We start from the raw sequence: 20040 nt of genomic DNA, 5'->3' as shown, positions 1-20040 counted from the left end.
GATGGTTGATTTATGAACGAAATCTCATTCAATATTGAGCTACACGGAGCCTTTCACACGGAGCTAGATAGGGGACGGGAAAAAAAAAAGAAAAAAGGATGAGCTCAGAGGAGTCAAGAGCAAACTAATTGGCGTATAAAAGGAAGGTGGACTACCGATGAGAGGAAGATGGAAGGCTGTAGTTAGCATAAAGCAGTGTAATCACATTCGGTGCAAATAGGCGAGCTACATGACAACAGAGATGAATGAGGAAGACAAGATCTATGGTCACTTATTTACCTTCTTCTTTAACACTGGCTCAGATTTAGGTCTAAATTAGTGTTGTTAAACAATTATTCAATAAAAAGGGGTTAATCAAGCTTTTGAATTTTGATTATTCATTATTAATTACAGGTTATAACTCGCTCACATAATTTAAAATTACCATAAAAAAAGACTCCAATATTTGGAAACTAATGCAATGTTATTGTCAGACTATTGTCATCAAGGAACATGTTTTAATTGTTTTACTTGAATACATTACATTTATTTGCTCAAAACTTGGTAAGTCCCCTTAGAGTTTATTTTTAATAAAAAATTTCCACGTGAGCACACTGGCTGAGGTCTCCTCACTTATTTTTAAACTGACGTATGCATTGACCACAGACAATTTATCAGCCAGCGCCGCCTTCCAGGTAACCATCTGCGGTTAAGGGACACGGGCATGTGCGGTAAAAATAAATTGTGCGTGCATGCATGATTAATGCGTAAAATTTTAGTGATTAATCACAAGTTAACTCCATCTATCCATCCATTTTATTCTACTTAACCGAGGACGGGTCACAGCGGTAGCAGCCTAAGCAGAAAGCCCAAACTTCCCTCTACCAAGTCACTTCGTCCAGCTCTGTTCCCAGGCCAGCCGAATTACCTGCTTCTTCAGTTCAATCCAGTTTCAGTTTCAGTATGTATCGAATATGCATACGATACAATGCAATACATCACATATTTCCAGTTGTTTCATTACAGCACGTCCGAAAAGGAGAAGGAAGAAGCAGTGCTTATTTAATCCTAGCCCTTTTCGTATCATAGCTGTTTTATCGCATTTCTTTGCTTTCTGTTTCTTTCTGTTTGAAAACAAACAGCAAATAAATAGATAAATAAACCATAAGTAAGTTGGAATCATATTGGGGCTTTATTTGATTTCCTTGCTTAATCCATATTGATATGCTAAAGGTGTCAAGTGTTGTACGTGCATACAAATGTTTTAGATTATATTTTCCTCCAAGGTTATATTATTGTTGTTGTTATTGTGGTTGCTCTGGGAGTTCTAATATTCGTCTAGTTCTTTAATGTCTTTGACAACTACGACTCTTGCTTCTGGACCCTCATTCAGTTTGTTGTAGATTTTGCAGTTGGCACTCCAAGTTCCCTGAATTTTTCCCCGTTTTCTCAAGTCACGTGCTTTCTTGGCAATTTCAGCATTGCGTTTAGTGAAGCGCTCGTACATGTACATATTTGTGGCCTTCAGCTTTTTTTCCGTGTCAGCGATGCCATTTTTGATTTCCTGTTGGCAAGCTTCACGGTGGTAACTGGCATGGTATTGTTGCCTTTTCTATTCAGTGAGTTGCATGCATTAATGGTGTTGATATCGGCATTAATTCACCTTTTATTGCAAAAAGTTGACAACTTGTTGCTCTATTGAAGCAGCGTCGATGTCGTCGGATTCTTCTCTATTGTCAGCTGCTCTTGAGTAGGATTGAGGATTGATGTGTAGCCCGGCAATGATGATGCCATTCGGTCAGGTAAACTGATCCACTTCCTCTTTGATGTTTTCCAAAACATTAATATTCCCTAGATTTGTGATATCTTGTTGTCCGGCATTGGACTGTTGTTTCAATGCGGCCATCTCCTCCTTGAATTTCTTCAAATCCGTGTTATTTAGTTGCAATTTTTGGCACAATGCTTCTATCTCCATTTTGATGTTCTCCACAACACTGCTGTTATCCCAATGTTGTCTTGCTGCTTGGCATTCTCCTCTTTCAGCTTCTCCACCTCCCGTTTTAATGCTGTGTTGTCTTCATTGAGAATCTGAATTTATTCTCTGAACTTTCTAAATTCAATTATATCAATACAATACTTTTTTCTGTCTTTGATAGTCTTCTTGGAGCTCTGCGACATTGTTTTCTACGCCTTTGATAATCTGTTCCTGGATATTTTTGACATTGCTTCGTGTCTCATTTATATCGTTTTGTAGAGTTATTACTCACGCTTTTAAGTCCGGTTGCACCTCTGGTAACGATGTAATGCCCTGTTGACGACTCCTTGACGTGCTCATGTTTGCTCTGCAGCAAAGTGAAGCTTTGGTGTCAGATTCAAAACTGTTGCTGACTGTCAAAGCTAATCAAGAAGACGAAGAAAGCTTGAGACAACTTGGAGGGGCCGGACAATTTTTAGGGAATACACAGTAAAAAAAATACTTCCAACCTGCTGAGCTGAATTCAGTTATGTTTAAAGGAGAAATAAATACATGTTTTGTTATTTTTCATGAGTGAGACACATGAACAATAAGATCTGATAGCTCAGTTACAGCTCATGTTATTCTATTCTGTGCTATATATGTTTTAAGTTGCACAATTGCGTAAAATTCCTAGTTTGTGAATCCGTTCTCAAACAATGCTCAATAAAACTCTTCTGATTCTGATGTTTTGTTCTTCTGGCAGAGTCTGAGGGGAGCAGAATACGCCACAAAATATCTAACAGAAGATTGTTTTTTGGGGCGTATAGAAAAAGCCTTAACTGTATATGTACTCTAGGAGAGGATCACTGTGGCACACTTCAAACAAAATGGATAGATGAATGGATGGATGGATGGATGGTCATGTTATGCATCCCGGTAACTTATTTCCTTGATTCATTTATTTCAGTTGTCAATTTAGCAATCCACTTCCGACGTCCGGCAACAAATGTGTGTTCCTACTTCTGGAAATATGTGAGTGGGTTCTAATCATTTGAGACCTGGTAACAGACAACGAAGATGGCAATTTTTGGAAAATGATTCACAACCTTATATTTTTTAAATTAAATATAAGCAGGATGAACTATTGCTTATAGAAGCAAGCTCAAAGAGAGGTTGGAATGTTGGAGCAGACGGAAACCGAGAGAGCTGAGTCGAAGTGTCTTGACACTGCAAATGTGGAACTTGGAGCCAAGGTATTGCGACAGAAATGATGTGCTTAATCAAAATCCTTCCATCCATCCATCCATCCATTTTCTACCGCTTGTCCCTTTTGGGTTCGCGGGAGATGCTGGAGCCTATCTCAGCTGTATTCGGGCGGAAGACAGGGTACACCCTGGACAAGTCGCCACCTCATCGCAGGGCCAACACAGATAGACAAACAACATTCACACTCACATTCACATCCTCGAGCCAATTTAGTGTTGCCAATCAAACTATCCCCCTGGTGAATTTAGGACTACTCAGGACCTTCGCATTGTGACGCACTTGCACTAACACCGTGCTGCTCGTAATCAAAATCAACGGGAAAAAAATGTCCCCGGCCAGCTGGACCAAACAGACAATTAATTGTCCATAAAGTGAGATATTGATCACGATACATGGAACACGTCATGCGTGTTATTACAACTACAGTACATACACTGTCGAGCTACAGTAGCTGTGTACAAACTAAATATTTAACAGATACTGTAATATTATTGTTCCTGTTTTTAAGTCATTACTAAATGGTGTCCTATCGCATTGTGTTGTGCAATACAAACTCAAAAGCCATTCAGCTGTTGACGGAGTACCGAGATTACCTCTTGCGGTAGCGAGTTTACGGCTACAAAAAGCATTCCTCAGTGTTCGCTCTTACAATAAGAATGTGGCTAAAGCTTGGTTATTATACAGATTACGGAACATAAATTAAGTATTGTTGGTGGTATTTGAATCCATTTTTAAAGTGACTTAGAGGCAGATTGGATTGATCCCATTAGCTGCATTGCGAGCTAATGATTAAAAATTAGAATGCAAAAAAAAAAAGGGTTTGTCTCTCAAAGGGATTGCGACAGACAGGCACAATTCCCCCCAAAATTTGCACTTCCCCTTTAACACCAGCGGGTCATTGCAAATATGAATGGATATGCATTTATCCGGTTTGAGTGTCCGTCCTGAGTTCAATAGGTTGTAAGATCAAACCCCGGACGAGTCATACCAAAGACTAAATAATGGGACCCATTACCTCCCTGCTAGGCACTCAGCATCAAGGGTTGGAATTGGGGGTTAAATCACCAAAAATGATTCCCGGCCGCGGCCACCGTTGCTGCTCACTGCTCCTCTGACCTCCTTGGGGGTGAACAAGGGTATGGGTCAAATGCAGAGGACAAATTTCACCACACCTAGCGTGTGTGTGACAATCATTGGTACTTTTTATATATACAGTGCATCATATGTACATGAAAGAGGTTCAGCAGAGGAACCTCAAGCTTCTGTAACAGCTTCTTCCCTCAGGCCGTAAGATTCTTGAACGCATCATAATAATCCCCTCACTTCCCCCAAAAAAATGGATTTACTCGCTGGAATATAAAGACAATATAACATACATCCATAAACATGGATGCATATGCAAAACTGCAATATATTTATCTGTACAGTAATCTATTTATTTATATCTGCACCTTATTTCTCTTTTATACTGCACTACAACGGCTAATACAACAAAATGTATTTCTTATCTGTACTGTAACGTTCAAATTTGAATGACAGTAAAAGGAAGTCTAAGTCTAAATATGAGCACTACTGACAAGTGATGCATCGAAAATTTGGTCACCAAAAAAGACTGATCACTGAAAAAGCACTACCAATGTTATGTTGTGATGACGTAAGCAATACGCACAGAGTTGTCTGAAGCAGAGGCAGCATGTTTGCAATGTGGCGGCTTTTAAGGAGAAAATAAGCAACAGTAACTTGAGTGCGGGTTGCTGCTGCTCCTGCTGTTATGTACATGGAGCAACAGAAGAGTCTCTAAACACAAGTACAGTCTACAATAACGGCAGAAAAAGATGCTGGGTTACTTCCCAGTTGTTTTCAATAACGTAAAAGTCACCAAAAGGATTGGAGAAGGAAGGAACTTGAAATATTCTCAACAAAGTACATTGTACAATAGCTAGAAACAATTGAAAAATAGGGAAAAATTATATAAGAAAAACATGTTAATAGCAAAAAATAACATGTCTATACATTTTTTTTTTGCATTTTTGAAGAAAATATATGATTCATAGCATATTATGCAAATTATATAATGGCATCATGTTGACCATGCCCATAGCCACTCCCCTACCGCTACAGGTGTGTTGGCAATCAAGGAGAAACCATGAGATGCTATAATATTATCCTCGCTCTAGAATTTTACTTATCTACTTGGTCATTTACTGTTAATATTTGCTTACTTTCAGTCATAACGCAGTTCCATCTCCACGTGTGGTAAAGTTAACTAAGCATTAATTCTTCTGTTGCTTCAAGCTGGCTTAGTGTGAGCATGTTTTCATTTCATCTGCTGCTCTCTTTGCTTTATGAGTTGCATTTTAGCCCCTTTTTCCAGTTTCTCAGTAATAATAATACTTTTAAGAATTGTAGTTTATTTGCCCTGATGGAGATGATAATGACTTCGAGGGGCCGCTCTGCACAGTGTACAAAAATACACAAACAATTAGCAGTAGCTGCTAACAGTAGCCTCGTCTGTCAGCAGAAGGACCAAGCTGCAAGGTATGAGCTGCAAGGGATCATTTGTAATTGATCAGAACTGAAAGGCATTGACTAGCATTTGGCATGGCAACTAACCAATATTGATCGGTGGCCAATCAATTTTCTTCGTGCGCAGCCATCTTCTTCAAAGTCGACAAATTGCCCTAGTCATAACTGTAACTTTCTAAAAAAAAAGTAATCCATACTATTCTATATATTATCGAAATGGTGGATGGCTGTGTAAAAAGCAATAAGTACAGTTTTCAATCTGATGTGAACATTTTGCGGAGTAGTAATAAGAACATAAATGAGAGTGCAGAGATGATCATTTTTTTTCACCATTATGGTCCTCTTGCTTTTGGACCAAGTGGTGTAATGACCGTCCAAACACTGTCACAATCAAAGGTGTGAGAAACACAAAGAGGTCCACACCCTACTCAATGTTTAGTTGCTCTTTAAATTGCATTTACATCCTTAACGCCTATTTAATTAAGAGTATTGCAATTTGTGGTTGCATGGTAAAACAGCAAAAAAGAGATTTTACACAAGAGCTGCTTGAGGTTTCCAGTAAATCTTTGAGCTCTTATCAAGTCATAAAAACCCAAGATTATATCAAAACAGCCATCCTGCACAAGATCACAAGCAGCAATATCTGATGCTTTTTTGCCTCAGGGAAGAGCCAATCCAACATTAAAAAAAATATAATTATACGCAATGCCAGGAGACCTGCATTATCTGAAGACTATGAACCAGGAAGTGATTAATCTCGATAACAAGGACAGAGATGGATCCACATGCTCAGAATGTGCAAGCAAAGATGGATGATGCAGAGAAGTTATGCGTCTCGATCAGTCTTGGCCTTTTACAACATGATTTTTGCAAGTAGTGCAATAAAGTGAAGTGAATTGTGAAGTGAATTATATTTATATAGCGCTTTTTCTCTAGTGACTCAAAGCGCTTTACATAGTGAAACCCAATATCAAATTCTTACATTCAAACCAGTGTGGGTGGCACTGGGAGCAGGTGGGTAAAGTGTCTTGCCCAAGGACACAACGGCAGTGACCAGGATGGCTGAAGCGGGGATCGAACCTGCAACCCTCAAGTTGCTGGCACGGCCGCTCTACCAACCGAGCTATACCGCTATATAAAGGCTTGCTGTCATGTTTTGCTTGTTGGTCAAATGGTATTTCACCGCAATGGAATTAATGGTAGATCTGGAACTGATGACATTATCTCACAGTCAAGTGTCCTCTGCAGAGTTTGTTGTGAGAACATGACATGAATGATGCATGTGTGTTGTTTATGCTACTCCACCTGGTCCAATGGGAATATTCAATACAATGCACTGTAAAAGATCAATACACAGGCAATTCAGCTCATATTTTCTCATTTTGTCACTCTCTCCTCCTCTCCTATGTAGGACAGAACGTGTGTATAGATATATTTTCAGTGTTATCAGTCCCGGGAAAGTAGAATTGGAGATCATCCAAGGAACAGATTGTCCCACTTCTACGTCCCGCAAAAGTAGAGCGGCCAAGTTGTGTCCTCTATACTGCTCTCTTTCTTTGGGTCCTTGCCCTTCAGCTTCGCTCACGCCGCCACTGATAAGGAGCCATCAAGAGCACTTAAGACCAGCTCAATCACAGGGCAGACAGGATGAGTCACCGAAACATAGAGAGCGAGTCTGTTGTTTATTTTGTATGAATGAAGTGTCACCACTCAACATCGGTTCGCGCAGGGGTGGTGGTGCTATGAGGGGCGGGTTCGACTGGTATATGGTTTAATCCATCCGCGATAAACACAAAAGGGCGTTGATTTGTTGACAAAAATAATAGTTGTTTAGATTTAATGTGACAAACGTGTGTGTATACACTCATGACTGACGTAATTTCCAGTTTTATTTTGAGTTAAATGATGACCTCCCTCTAATCAATAAATTAAATTGACTTGAAATTACAAGAATCACCACATTATTCAGTACATACTTTGAGTGGACGGAAAAGCACATGCCATTTAATTTCAGTAAGATTGGTTGAAAAACATGACTGCCATCAAGCAAACTGCTTTGCAGGGGTACGGGCAGGATTTAGCAAATATTTCCCGACAAGCTAGGGAATTTTTGTTATATGGTTTTCAGTTTGGTTCTGCGCTGCTTTTTGATACTTTTATGTGGATTTTGTATCTGCCTTTTTTCCATGGCCGTATTTGCACCATAGACCAGCTGGTGGCTTTCTGCCACACCAGAGTCCGCTTGGAGAGACCAGAAGAAATGCGGTGGAAGAGATGATGCTGCAAAGTTAGGGTGAGCTTTACTGAGTCCTGGTTGAATGAGCATGTTCCAGACACTTCAGTCTACCTGTTGCTCATCCGTGTGCACCAGGCATTAACCGGGAGCTAGTGGGCAGCTTAGGACGGAGTCCACTTTCTTGGTTATTTGTTGGGTCAGTTCCGTGCGCAATATATAGTATTTATTGCTATGTTATTTTTCCGTGGTATTTTAATTTTATAACTGTACAGGGTTTCCCCACACATTCATTTATTTGTGGCGGCCCGCCACGAAAGAATTACGGCTGCCACAAATGAAAAAAATAAAACTTTTATTTATTTTTTTTTTTAAGGCTTTTGACTCGCTCGACCGCTCATAAAAGCAATGGGACTGTCTGTGAATGGAGCTTGTAGCTTACATATTATATAAATATTATATAAATATGTATATAAATATGTACATAAAGTGTTGTAATTATATTCCAACTCCGCGTTCTTCTTGGTCATCCCCCCCGCCGGCTGACCACACCACCACAAATAGGTGCCTGACCTGTGGGAAACACTGCTGTATGTAAAAATGGTTCGGCTAATGTGGCAGCTAGTTGCATCAGTTCTGTGCTCTTTGAATGTATTTTAGGTAATTTGTGATCTTTAATGTTTCCCTCTTGTTTTCATGTCTTTTTACCCTACTTTTTGTAGAGTTTTGGTAGCTGCACCGCAACCACATAAATTCCCCGCTTTTGGGTCAATAAAGTTTATTCTATCCTACACTATCCTACATGCATGCTAGCATGTTTTACAAAGCATTTCGAGCACAACCCAACACGGCGCCACAAATCTCACTTACAGATTTTTGTTCCGGACTATATCTCTATTAAGTGGCGGTTACTAGTAGGGGTGTCTTAGAATAGTCTATTTGACAATTCAATCCGGATATTTGACCCCACTCTCCCTTCCCTGGATCAGGACAACTGATCGTCAACTATGGGGAAAATGTAAGGAATCAGATTCAACCCTGAAAGTCCTTTATCGAAGAAAGCCCTAGTTATCAGCAATCTGGCCAGAAGAGCCCTGCCCCGGCCCATCTCTTTAAATTGTGCCAGAGTAGTGGGTGTGTACAGATCAAAACGTTCACACTCACTAAACGTGTTGGACTTTCGGCGTTAAGTGGGCCCGAGTTCCATTGGCTTGGTGAGAGTATGTTTTTCTTTAATGTAAGGCTGGACAAAATTACACAATGTTAGATGCTCGGCTAAGTGTGAAAGATCAGTGAAAATTGAAATTTGGGTACATCTTAGTGATGAACACTTATTTAGACAATAAGACATTCCACAAGTCAACCTCAATTGTTGCTTTTTGTGACAAAGTCTGCAATGTGAAACTATCATTGTGGCATTGCAATGAAATGTTCGATTATTATGATGTGCAAATCTATCTTAAAAAATGACAAAACAGTGTAAAAAGCTCATTTAAAAATTAAATGGATTCACAGCAAAATGAGATGGCTTACTGCGTATATACAACTGTGGAAAAGGTCTAAACAAGGGAGATCATATTCATATTCAATACAAATATCCATCTTTTTTTTATCGTTCTAATATCTAACAAAACAAAGCTAATCGTTCATCTCAGTAAATATGCGGGTGATTGAATTTGTCACCCCCCAGTTGTCCTGAAAATAAACATCTAATGAGGTTTTTTGAGCTGCCATCCAGCTCAGTCTCCCACATCCTCACCTCACCAAGGACAGTTATTTTTAGGAAAAAGGCTCACCTCAAAGGTAACACCCTGCTGGCCTGATGCTTGATGCATGTAGGCTATGCACACGAAAAGTGTAGAACTTAAACAACATGCTAAAGCAGTCTGGGGGTCTTGTGTTGATCAAAGTGGGCTATCTTTCTTTCCCTTCAGACTGGATATAATTGGGTCAGCTGAAGCACATGCCAAGGGCCTTGTTTTGGGCTAAATTTGGCTGGATGGGCGAGGAGACCTCGATGTAGAACACATTTGACAGCGACTATCCCGTTAACTGTTTGTCCCGGAATACGTCATTTTGCAAAGCAAAACTATCTTTAACTTCAATCTAGTGTACAGACTGGCCACAAAATTAGGTACACCTGCACATTCTAATGACATACAACAGTAGCAATGCATCAAAAATGGTGCCTGCAAATTCAGAATAGTGTATATCTCCCTTAGCCTCATCCTCTATTCAAGAGACGCTGAGGGCTTTAAGGGCTGAATCCAACCTGGTTCAACATGATAATGATTATTGTACATTTTCAAACAATGATAACCATTTTCTGCAAACCTGCCACAATCTATGCATGAGATGACAGAAAGCACAATAAAATAATGTGAAAACAGAAAATACAACTCTGCCACAAGTTAGCCTATATCTGGGAATACTAAAGGAAAAGCAAGTTAAATATATCCAACTATAACAAGGCATGTTTATACGGCATACAAATCTCAGAGCACCTAAATGAAAGTCTTAAGTGAATAAAAGCAGCTACAGACACATGGCGATGAGTTTAGGTTTGTTTTAAAGGGGAACTGCACTTTTTGGGGGGAATTTTGCCTAACATTTACAATCCCTATATAAGACAAGAACATAGTATGTCTGTCTCAACTACGAAGTGGCTAACAATGAACCTAATGGGAGTCATCTATTGTGCACATAAAGCCCTCTAAAATCCCAAAACTGCCATCAATACTCCATTTAAATGTCATGATCTGCATATTAACAAAGTATTAGTTATATTGTCACTGTAAGCACTAACATCAAGGAACTACTTTTATTGACACTGTGATTACAGAGAGGTAACTAGCTTATGCAGCTATTGACGTACTGAGCCAGTGAGCTGCTGCATGGCCTCTGAGTTGGTAAAAGTTAATTCTAGATCATGGGTGTCAAACTTCAAGCCCGGATGCCAAATCTGGCCTACCACATGGCCTGCCATGTCATTTCACGTGGTTTTCCGCATCATTTTATGTGACCCGCCACATAATTTTTTTGGGCCTGCAAAAAAAAGACGCCGGAAATATTAAAGCACTTTCTGGTAAAATGCATGTATTATAATTGTGATTTGACGGAAAATATATTACATTCAATTGAATATGCTCTACACTTAAATATTATCTGATTCTGTGGCAATAAACCAAGTCATCCATCAATCTGTTAGTAAAAAATGGAGTAATCAAAAAGAGTTTCCTTTACAAATTGTGTTATAAGGCTATTAAACACTTATATTCATATATATTTGCTGTTACATGCGGCCCTCCGATGGCAGCCCTAACTGCATTATGGCCCTCAATAAAAACTAGTTTGACATGCGTGTTCTACATTATGAACCATGCCTCTCACTTGTATGGTACAAGGTTGTGGCCATTAACCAAGAGGTTGGTCAAATTTGACATTCAATTTAGACCCGAAGATGGCAAGAAAGACACAAAAACTTGAGGTACTAAGGAGATTAAGGGCTGTGAAAATACACTTTACTTGATCGATTGACTGATTAATTGATTGTTTGAAAAGACGCTCACCTTTTTGTTCACCGGGCGGATTATGATTAACTTTTAGTTTAAACGGGAAGATATGAACATCCCATCAGTCGGCATCCCACAGAGCAGACATTGTACAGTAAGTGATTGTTTTATTATGTTCGTTGTTTGTATTTCTTGTTTGGCACTTATCATTACTGCTGTATGATGTTTCACTAAGGCCCCGTGTACTATGCACCCTGAACTGCCTTTTTTTTGCCAATGTAAACACTCCAAAGTGTTTGAAATCTGATATTTTTTACATCATACTTGGCCCACACCACGGGGTAGTCTGAATCTGATCTTTTCAAATGTGACTGTAACGGCAATGCGACCTGAATGCGACTTTTACGTCACCTTTGGGCAAGCTACGTCATTTGTTTGCGCAGCACGATCACTTTCCTTTTCGCAGTTTTCTTCTTCCTCCTCCTGCGTTGTTTTCCATCATCTGCTTACTTTCTCTACACAACAGTCATGGCACAAACCCACTAACACGCTGATCTGTGGTGTCCATGTTTAGTAGTGACTTCCTTGTTCAATTATCGAATTTGGTTTTCTGCAAAATGAGCCGCTTTATCAAAAAAAGCTACCAGCGATGTCTATGGATTTACACTGCTGCCGCATGAAAAAATGACGGATTAGGTTTCATAACACCGATTTAGATATCAAATATATGATAAAAAAAGTGACTTGATGCGATAGTGACAAGTAAACTCTTTATCTACAAGAGGTAGCTCACTCGAACAGATTAACGTCCTTTGTTTAAATTTATCAAACTGCGCATGCAAGTGACGTCGAGGCGACATTTAACCCACATTGGGGTCTGCAGTGTAAAGTGAAGTCTGATAAAGATCAAATTTACTGTACTTGTAGTACAAAACGTCAGCTGAAAAAAAATCTGATTTAAAAAAAAATCTAATCTGGGCCACTTTGGCCTGCAGTGTAAACATAGTCTGAAGCTTAATCTGTTTAGCACCCACCTTTTAAAATTTGTAGATCCTTCTACGTATATTCCGGCTCAAAAATATAAGATTCCGGCTCATCAATTGTCCCTAAGTAGTCGTTTCTCATGAAGTCTGCCACGATTAGTAGTAGTTGTTGAAGAAAACAGCAAACATTGTAATGAGTCTGTAAAATCTGTATGCTTAAAATGACCAAAATACCAAAGTGTTATGTTAAAAGTGCCTATTACATTACATACATACATGTGTACGTGTTAGAATGAATATAAAAAAGAAAAACATATGTGTGCTTGTCTCACATTAGGATTGTGAATGATAAACAAAATTCCAAAAGGGTGCAGTTTCCCTTTTAGGCTTCTGTTTTGGGTGGGTTAACAGCCACAACAAAATTATACACAAACTTACAATAAACAGTCCCACAGTGACAAATTCACTTACCTTAGACGTCCACTCATGTAAACGTAACACCGAGAGGCAAAGTCAACAAGACGCTAAATGAATGCTGTTAGATATGGCCGCCAGCGCAAGGACCATGGCACAGCGCCTGTCAGGGCCCATTACAGTTAGCGCACCTCCCGTGGAATGTAATGTAAAGTAATGTTACACAAAGCAAGGCAGTATCTACTATACTTATCACATACTTATTCTCCTCACCTAAAAGCATCTGTTACCTTGAATAAAGAGAGAGCATCTGTTACCTTGAATAAAGAGAGAAAAATGTTAAATTAGGCATTATGTTGAGGGAGAGAAAGTTGAATCTAATCAACACAATTAAGCAAACACGTTGACAACTTAGCACTACAGCAGTATTTTCACTATATTACTGTGCTGTAACACTGTAAAACCCCTATTTGTAATAGGACAAAATGTAGTAACTAGGGGTGTCCTGAGCCGTTATTGATAGCGGATATCGGCCCCATGTCAGCAAAAAAGCTGGTATCGAATTACTGTATATCGGCTTGCATATATGTTGGATATAAGCTCCGATACAAGCAGTACTGCACCACGGTTACTTGTGCAAAGGCGGCTAGCCGATTAACATCTACAGTAAATGTCCTCCAATAAACAAAGGCGGTTGATCTTTTCTTGCATATTAGTAATTTACAAAAAGTTAAACATAGTAGGCTATAGGCTACTTGGAACTATCAGTATTGTATCAGAAGTGAAAAGGTTGTATCCAGACACCCCTAATAGTAACAGAGTTGCTTTAAAACTACGCTATATACAAAGTAAAAGTAGTAGCAGTAGTAGTAGATAAATATTGTGCCCCCAGCCATATAAGACTTTTATAAAACACAATTGTAAATACTGTAAAAATGTGTACACTTTGTACCAGATATTTTTTTTACTTTCCTATTTTTACTGTTACTTGTGTCACGGCGCGGACTCGAACCCGGGCCAGCCGGAAGACAGTCTTCCCAATGTGTCCTGGGTCTTCCCCGAGGCCTCCTACCGGTTGGACGTGCCCCGAACACCTCATCCTGACCAGATGCCCTAACCACCTCATCTGGCTCTTCTCGATGGGGAGGAGCAGCGGATTTATTTTGAGCTCTCCACGGATGGCAGAGCTTCTCACCCTATCTCTAAGGGAGAGCCCCGCCACCCGGCGGAGGAAACTCATTTCGGCCACTTGTACCCGTGATTTTGTCCTTTCGGTCATTACTCAAAGCTCATGACCATAGGTGAGGATGGGAACATAGATCGACTGGTAAATTGAGAGCTTTGCCTTCCGGTTCATCTCCTTCTTCACCACAACGGATTGATACAGCGTCCGCATTACTGAAGACGCCACACCGATCCGCCTGTCGATCTCACGATCCACTCTTCCCTCACTCGTAAACAAGACTCCTAGGTACTTGAACTCCTCCACTTGGGGCAAGATCTCCTCCCCAACCCGAAGATGGCACTCCACCCTGGAGGTACTGATTCTCATCCTAGTTGCTTAACACTCGGTTGCAAACCAATCCAGTGAGATGTTTATACTGTATGTAAATGTGGGACAAATATCTTATCTAATAATCTTATAATAATGTGTAGACCCAAATAAAAGACGGACCTGGATACAAGTCAACCCCTTGTTTTTGTTTTAATAACCTGTTTTGTTTTGTTTTTAGACAAAAATAACCTTTTTGACACTTATTTGGTATTCATGAATCCCTAGGGAGGTGTTTAAGGCACGTCCGACCGGTAGGAGGCCACGGGGAAGACCCAGCACACGTTGGGAAGACTATGTCTCCCGGCTGGCCTGGGAATGCCTCGGGATCCCCCGGGAAGAGCTGGACGAAGTGGCTGGTGAGAGGAAAGTCTGGGCTTCCCTGCTTAGGTTGCTGCCCCCGCGACCCGACCTCGGATAAGCGGAAGACGATGGATGGATGGATGGAAATAACATTTACACAGCTACTGTAAATGCTCTTCTATATGAACACCTCTATTCAAAGAAGTGTGTGGTTTACAAAAGCAAATAACCACAGAATTTTCTAATTAGCCTTGAGACAACAAAATTGGTTTGGCATTGACAACATTGACAACTGTGCCTGTAAGCAACCTCCTGATAATTCTCAGGGCATTCAATCCATTCTAACTGGAGTGTTCCGTTTTTCAAAGAAGACGTTTTGCCTCATCCATAGGCTTCATCATATCAGTTAGGTTGGTCAGCTCTAGTCTTGGCCACAGATCTAGTCTACTCTTCTAAAACAAACAGAACATTCCAGTTGCGATTGATTGAATGCCGAGAATTCATTGACCTGGATGAATGAGAACATCCATAGACACCCTTTGATGGTTTATCCACAAGGTGGCAGTAGCTGCGTTTGAAGTATCATGAGTGGTCAACAGTCAGCAGCTTTAGCTACATCTGCAAGTTCTTTAAAATGTTGGTTGGTTGCACTACCGACTTGTTCAGGGTCTACCCTGCCTTCTGCCCGATTGTAGCTGAGATAGGCTTTAGCACTCCCCGCGACCCCAAAATGGATAAGCGGTAGAAATGGATGGATGGATGGATGGTTGCACTACTCAGATGTTTTGTGTTGTTCTAAAATGTTTGCTAATGCTAAACTATTCTTATTTATTTGCACTATCACTTATTGCCTGCTGGTACCAGGCCCTCATTAAGCATTTTGTTCCAAGCATGTAGGCTCTGTTTACACCAAATGAGATTTTTTTTTTGCCCTCAGGTGACCTAATTTAGATATTTTTTGCTAGTCTAAACGCTCCAAAGTGCTTCAAATCTATTGTTTTCGCATCAGATTTGGGCCACATCATGAGGTCGCCCAAATCTGTTTGGAATCAGATCTTTTCAAATGTGACTGCAGTCTAAACGACTTTTACGTCATCTTTGTTCGAGCTATGTCATTCAATGCGCATTTTTTCTTTTTTACAATTTTATTTTTCCTTCCCCTGAAGTAGTTTTCCATCATCTGCCTACATCCTCTACACAACAGCCATGGCACAAACCCACTAACACACTGATCTTTGGTGTCCATGTGTTCTCATGTAGTCCCGACCTCCTTGGTCATTTATGCAATCCCATCAACTTCCTTTGTTTTCACTTTATCGAACTGCACATGCAAGTGACGTCAAGGCCACATTGGGGCCACAACTGTGCGCGTTTACACTAGAGTCTGAGTCTGTCACACTTGCATACATGCATCATTGGTAATAAAACTTTTTTGCTCTTTACTGCTTTCACAACGTTGCTTCTGTTGCTGTGTTGTGCAGCTAATGAACGAACGACCATGTGGTCAAAGAAAACTGTGATCTCCCTCACTGTGTCACGTACTCAAGTCAAGTACAAGTAAAGTTAAAACAATAAGCTGTAAAATAGTTCTACATGTAAGAAACAAGAGCCTCTCTCCAATTATCACCTGCTTCCAATTAAACATATTTGCAATATTTAATATTTTAACAACCACACATTCATGCTGCAGGGTTTTTTTTTGCCCTTTTGTTGTCTAAACATCCTCACATTTCTAAAGACAGGTGTACTTTTGAAATGTGTTGCTTAGTTTACCAGCAGTTTTGTGTCCAAATAGTGTCAGCAAAAAGTAAAGCTATAGCTTGTCGGCTTCTATTGTGGTGGATGTGTTGCGGTTTGCAGGATGTGTTTTTATGGCTGTCAGATCTCCCTGGGGGGACTCAGCCTGTATGTGAAAGAGGCAGCGCAAGCAGCTCTGTCTGCTTTGCTTTTTAACAAGCACACACCAATGAGGTGTTTAGAAGTTCATTAAAAATCATATTGGGGAATAATCCTTGTCTTTCAATGTGAACATTTCCACAAAGGTATTCTCTATCGTGAATGGGTGTTTTCCTCTGATAGTGTTCCTTAGTAGCTCCATCCAGCTGTAGCCCACTTTAATTCCCCTGTGAGAGTGAGTGTGGGAGCATCTTGGCGTGAATTTTGCATTTATGCTTCACGGACTGCAGGTTGCAGCTAATGGGAGGCGAGTTGTACTCTTCCACAGCAGTTAGCTGTCACTGGAAATATTCTCTCAGCATGTCTGTCTTCCATTTCCGAAAGCATTACTATTCCACACAGCGCAGCATGTCACATCTGCTGCACTGGACAGCAAGTTTATTGACCCTAGCTTCTCCTGTTGTACCGAACAAAACTGGCCAGTGAGGAAGTGCATTACGGCCACACAATGCTGCTGGACATGTTCTGACTCTCAGACATCCAAATCATTTGCAGCACAATTGTGTCCTAATCCTAGTCTTTTGGCATGAGCCACATATGTAAATTCAGCCAGCTTTCTCTTTCATTTATAAAGTCAGCATTTTGATCAATTGTTCTGTGTGAGGTGGCCATTAACCTTAGTGGGCACAGTCCGCTTAAAATGGTCCAGTTTGTTTTTTATTTTCTTTCCAAATAAATCCCAAATCAGAGAAAAAAATTGCTTTCCTTAATCATTTTGCTTATCGTGCATTACACTGTTAGGCGTCGGTCTTAGGAGGATGTGCAAAGGCAATTACAGTAGATTGTAAAATACAGTGATGTAACTCAAGCACAAGTATTGCAACACACGTTTGTTTGCATACATGTATGATTGGATGTTTGTATCAAAGTGTATTAGGGGAAACATTACTATTCAAAACAAAGACATAGAATAAAGACAAAGTCAAAATAGGAGAGCATTTAAGTATAAAGCTCTAATTTTATTAGAACAGAGGTATACTGTACAATATACACAACTGTAGATAGGAGTGAAGCTATATTAAGGTGAAAACTAATAAAGAACTTTGAAGTTACATTTTAGTAAAAGAAAAATCTAAATTAGATTTTAATTAAGTCACTGTTTGTATACAATTTAACTATAGGAAATCCCTAATATGTTTTTAACATTTATTAAGGAATTTATGCAAAAAAGTAAAATTTCGTAATAATCTTAAATTTTTTCACCCCAAATTTTTTTTTCTATCATTAAGATTTTTTTTCACAAGAATTACCACTTAATTTATTGTTATACTGTATTTTTCGGACTATAAATCACACTAGTATAGAAACCGGACCCACTAAATTTTTGAATATATATATATTTTTTTTTTTATTTTTTTTTTTCACTTATTAGCCACACCAGAGTCTAAGCCACAGATACTGTATGTACCATATATTATGATGTGATATATTTACATAGAGAGATTTTGTAAATATCTATTTACATACCTTAATTGTTTCCAATTGTGGCCTGTACAATGTCAGTAAAATAGCTGATTAAATAAACTAGAAAAGTCATAAATGTCTTTTTTCATCCTTTGTAAGATGAATATGTTTTTCGCCTTTTTAATAAGGTGCCCTAAGATGCCCTGACAAAGGCCTTTCAGGCTGAAACGCAGAGGTGTGTTTTACTAGACTAGCCAAATAGGCAAGTACTAATAAAGGCATTTTAATCTTTACCCTCAAGAGTGCCTCAGATTTTTTCTTTTAAGGTTGAAGATGTTTATTGAGGTTCTTCTTCCTTGTTTAAACAGTTTCTTAAAGTGGATCATTTTAGTACATTGTATGATTTCTGAATCCATTTCATAATTTAGCCGTTGTCGAAGTAAAATCCATAGATTAGCCGCATCTTTGAATAGGCCCCAGGATTCAACTTGGGAAAAATGTAGCGGCTTATAGTCCGTAAAATATGGTATTTTTTCTATAGAGTAAATTTTTCACCAACACTTTACAACTTTGTTTTTGTAATATCAAGAGACCAATCAGGCAAAAGGTGAAGTTTGCACCAAACATGAAACACAGGAAGTCTAACTGAGAAAATAAGAGTGTACACAGGAAATAAGAACCAAAACCCTCAGCTATTGTAGGTCATTTCAATGTGGCCCCAATACTCCCTTGCGTATCCACCTGGCCCCCAATACTCCCTTTTGTATCTACTTTGCCACATGTGTAGCAAAAATAATGATGTTTTTTTCTCATTTCCAGTTTAACACAATACACAAAGCAAATGTATGAATTGCCTTTCACAGCAATAATTAGCCTTTTTTCCCCCGTGTGTTTCCATCCGTGTAATGCTTTGTGATGCACATTAATGCAATGTGTATGCGCATGAAACAGGTTAACAAATCCCATAGGGTTTAATTATGGCCAGAAAGTTCAAACTCATCAGATTTAGAGGGGTGCTCTTTACAAATATGCTTCATGGCTTTGATATAACTATTAGGGATTATTTGTGTTTGAGAAACCAAACAAAGAAAATAATCAGTGTTGTCAGTGGATGACATGCAATTAAAGACTTTTCTTTGTGATCATTTTCAAAGTGTGTCCCACTTTGCTCCTCCTGCCCACCTCCATAAAACATGTGAATCAGCCCCCAAAGGACTCATTTCCCCTTTCTGCTGTCAAAAATTCTACTTTGCTCCCGCGTCATATTGCAGCAGAAACATACTTTTTTTGTTGCTATATGAAATTTAAACTGCCATTTATTGGACATTAAAGTCACAGTTTATCACAAAGCACATGACTTTAAACAAACAATGAGTGAGTAGTAACAAATACATACCTTTCAGCTTGCAGTTCAGCTGGCTGTTCCTTGTATCCCCAGGAACCTCTTTGAGAAACCACAAAAAAAGACAGAAAAAAATCTGTGATCACAAAAGTATCAAATATCCAATTGATTAAACATATTTTAAAGGAAAACGTGAACAAATTCTCATATTTTCCCCCTCTCGAAAATCACAGACTCAAGCCTTCCTTCCAGTCAGTAAATGTGCATCAGTGTGAGGCAGCCTGAGCTACTGTATTGTGCAGTCTGTCTCTCTTTTTTCCCCACCCTTTAGCACTTGTGCGCACACGCGGGCGCACACACACTTCAGTGCCCCAGTATAGTACATGTTGTCTCTCTTTATCCTCTTTGTACTGATGCCAGATCACCATCTAACTCTCATTACGGTTCTCATTAGCTCAGCCACTATCAATCAAACCCCTCAGCATACATTTGTGAGTATGACTTCCCTTTAATCTTTGCCTAGTTCCCACACTTACAGTAAATACTTCACAATAATATCTGTCTTAAAGTTTTAGGAAAACTGCAAAACATCTTATTTTATTGCTGTAATTTT

General features: G+C 39.4%; 1 protein-coding gene across 1 annotated transcript in view; it reads right to left on the bottom strand.

The window, feature by feature from the left end:
* LOC133558094 (SH3 and multiple ankyrin repeat domains protein 1-like) overlaps positions 1 to 19683 on the bottom strand; it is an 88910-nt gene extending 69227 nt beyond the window's left edge. Inside the window, exon 1 of the mRNA XM_061909201.1 lies at positions 19482 to 19683. The gene's annotated coding sequence lies outside the window, so the exon portion shown is untranslated. The remainder of the gene's footprint in view (positions 1 to 19481) is intronic.
* Between the last annotated feature and the right edge of the window lie 357 nt (positions 19684 to 20040).

This window comes from Nerophis ophidion, linkage group LG08 (assembly GCF_033978795.1).
Source record: "Nerophis ophidion isolate RoL-2023_Sa linkage group LG08, RoL_Noph_v1.0, whole genome shotgun sequence".
NCBI classification, from domain to species: domain Eukaryota; kingdom Metazoa; phylum Chordata; class Actinopteri; order Syngnathiformes; family Syngnathidae; genus Nerophis; species Nerophis ophidion.
This window is presented reverse-complemented; position numbering and strand designations above follow the sequence as displayed.